This window comes from Euprymna scolopes, chromosome 21 (genome assembly GCF_053919585.1).
Source record: "Euprymna scolopes isolate OS-2025 chromosome 21, ASM5391958v1, whole genome shotgun sequence".
Lineage (NCBI taxonomy): Eukaryota > Metazoa > Mollusca > Cephalopoda > Sepiida > Sepiolidae > Euprymna > Euprymna scolopes.
The window spans coordinates 90,627,041-90,630,411 of NC_136502.1; the positions used below are offsets into that span (position 1 = coordinate 90,627,041).

The 3,371-nt window shown below is 33.4% G+C and overlaps 1 protein-coding gene across 2 annotated transcripts in view; it reads right to left on the reverse strand.

Annotated features, from left to right (window-relative positions):
• Positions 1-1,636, reverse strand: part of LOC145242566 (uncharacterized) — an 86,604-nt gene extending 84,968 nt beyond the window's left edge. For both annotated transcript variants that reach the window (XM_080105656.1, XM_080105655.1), the window contains exon 1: positions 41-1,636. The gene's annotated coding sequence lies outside the window, so the exon portion shown is untranslated. The remainder of the gene's footprint in view (positions 1-40) is intronic.
• Between the last annotated feature and the right edge of the window lie 1,735 nt (positions 1,637-3,371).

Sequence of the window (3,371 nt, forward strand, 5' to 3'; positions counted from 1 at the left end):
TCTTCAAAGGAAGGAAATTATAATAAATAAATAAACTCACCTTGGATCCGGAAATCAAAACATTATACTCAGTTAATCCAGTGTGAAAATAAACTATCCTTCATTTTGAATAAAACACCCCGTTTCCCTTTCCAGACATGTTGCCACTTTACAAACGCAGTTATCGTTCTTTGGGGCAACTTTATTTCTTCATGTAATTGTAAACACTTTTCTGTTGTGTTCAGTAGTTATATTGTGACACGCCATATAATAATGGTTTGGTTTTGAATTTTCCTTTTGAATAAAAAAAAAAAGAATGCGTGTGAGGTGTGCAGTGTAAGCCGACCTCACAAGAGTAATGAAATGATCAATTCGGTTTCTAGCAATCCTTGATTTGGTGTATCAACGTTTAGCGTTTTCTCTTTTGTTCCATTTCTTTGGTGTAGTTTTTCTTTTGTTTGTGCGAATGTCACCAGAAACGCGGCGTTCTATTCGCTTTTTCCCCTTTTTCCTTCCTTTCCTTATCTTGCTTTCCTCTTTTTTTTTATTCACTAAAAACTTAGAATCCTATAGATTTTTTCTATCTAGCTTTATTTTTACTAAATGCGTAACGTCTAAGAAAAATTCTTCTCGTCGCGTTTTTTCTTTCTTTCCTGTCACCAATATACGTAGCGTCCTATAAACTTTTCTTTTTCTCTTTTCTTCCTTTTTCTGTCTTTTTATCTTTCTTTCCACCAAAATATGTAGCGTCATATGAACTATTCTTTTTCCTTTTATTTCTTCTTTCTATTTTTCTTTCTATTTTTTCTTTCTATTTTTTTCTTTCTTTCCACCAAAATACGTAGCGTCCTATAAACTTTTCTTTTTCCTTTCTTCTTTCTATTTTTTCTTTCTATTTTTTCTTTCTTTCCACCAAAAATACGTAGCGTCCTATAAACTTTTCTTTTTCCTTTTTTCTTTTTTTCCTCTTTGTTTCTTTCTTTTTGCCAAAAAATATATAATTCTGTGTATTTTTCTTTCTGAATTTCTTTTTCTTTTTTAATCAAGTAAACAAAATTATACCAGTCATGTGTTTATGGTTTACTATTGCTTTTTTTTTTTTTTACCTTGCTTTCGTCTTTTGGTCGAGATATTGTTTCAATAATCTCTTTGCTTTTCTTTCTTCTTTCTACAAATAATCATTCTTTGTTGTTCTGTCGTATTTTTAGGTGTCTCTTTGTTCTCGTTCTTTTGGGAGAGCATCTCAATCCAATTTCACTTTTTTTTTTAAAAGTTTATGGATAATAACAACAAGAACGTGAAAAAAAAAGTCCCGAATATGAAATATTCTTACCTGGCGTCTCTCTCTCTCTCTCTCTCTCTCTCTCTCTCCCTCTCTCTCTCTCTCTCTCTCTATCTATCTATCTATATATATATCTTTTTATCTCTCTCTTTCTATCTATCTATCTATCTATCTATCAGTCCGTCTCTCTTTCTCTATATATTCTACTCTCTCTCTCTCTTTCGCGCTCTCTCTTTTCCTCTCTCTCTCTCTCTCTCTCTCTTTCTCTATATATCTAGCTAGCTAGCTGGTTATCTATCTATCTTTATCTCTCTCCTCTTCCTCTATTTCTATACCTATCTATGTCTTTTCCCCCCCCCCTCTCTCTCTCTCTCTCTATTTATCTATCTATCTATCTATCTATCTACCTATCTATCTATCTCTCAATCTAGTTATCTATATATCCTGACTTCTTTAACGATCTCTTCGTCTGCTTTTTGTTGTTGTCCTTAATAAAAAGGAACACGTAAAATACATTTTTAAAAAAAATGAAAAAGAATTTATATATATATATATATATATATATATATATATATATATATATATATATATATATATATATATATATATATATAGTACACAGAAGAAGGAGTAAAATTAAAGAATGTCACTTTCTATTTCCTTTCCTTTTTCCATTGTTTTTGCGTTTTGTTTTTGTCTTGTTTTTTAAACTAGGTGTTCCCTGGCAATATCGGTAAAAAAAAAAAAAAAAAAAAAAAGATACAGCGCGCGTTCTCTTTCAAAGTAAAAGTCGAAGAAGAAGACACGTGATAAGAGAAATTGAATCAGAACTCAAAAAAGAAAGTGATCAGGAAAGGAAGTCGTGTTTTTTTTTGGGGGGGGGGTCGCTCATATTCTGTTTAATTGTTTCATTTTTTTTTTTATTCTTTTATCGTCATCATCAGCAGCAGCAACAGCATCATAGCACCATCTCTATCAATCGTCGTTTCAAATCCTGACACGCTAGGCCACACCTCCCGACATCACTGCAGCCAATTAGAAACTCAGAAAAATACGCGCCTGCTGTTTTATGTTTTCGTGAGAGGAGGGAGGGAGGAGTGCCTGTTACTTTTTCCGTGTCGACTGCTGTCTCCAATCACCAAGATTGGATCTTCATCCCAGTTAATAACGTACCTATACGCACTTAATGCAAAAGACCTAGATCTAAAATCGATCTATTGTCGCCTACCAGTGTTTGGTTGGAGCAGATCACACTGTGCGTTTTATTTGCAGACCGAACAAACGTCGCGATTGGTGCCGTTTGTGATGTATTGTGACGTCAAAGAGATTTTGATTTGCGTAAATAGTTCGTTAGAAAAGTTGATAGTGTATGTGTCTTTATGTTTCTTTTCGTCAGTGTGAATATGCGTGTTCAGGTAATACGTAGTGTGTCTTTGTGTGTGTGCGCACGCACGTGTGTGTGTGTGTGTGTGTGTGTGTGTGTGTGTGTGTGTGTGTGTGTGTGTGTGTGTGCGTGCGCGCGCGCACACACACACACGCGCGTGTATATTTGCTTGCCTTTTTTCGTCAGTGTGTAAATATATTACCGTTTCTTAGTGTAATAAATACGCCTTTTTCGCGTGTGCGCGCTTTCATTTAACATAAGGCGCCGGTGAATTAAGCTCTTGCTAAACAGTGCCCTATTCTCGATAGGTCCCACACTGTCTACAAACCTCCAGCCACTGCTACATCGCCTAAATGATGCTTGTTTTTTCCCCCCCTGTTTTAAATAAAAACGTAAAATGTTTGCGTGATGGTGGGTTTTTCAAATAGGCGTTCAAAAAAATTATTTTATTTAAAAAATAAATGGATTTTAAAATATAAATATGGATAAATTCTTAACAATGAAGAATGCAACTACACATTAATTAGTAATTTTTAAAGGTAAGTGTTTTTTTTTTTAATTTATATCGATTTTTTATAATCGACCTAAGTTAAATTTCGTTTATCTTCTTCAAATCTTTTAAAGAAAACCGGTTTAAAAAAAAAATATTGCATAATTTGCTATTAAACCTGTTATTATTATTTTTTTTTTTAATTTGGTCCTTGCTCCTTTAATTGAAAAAGAAAA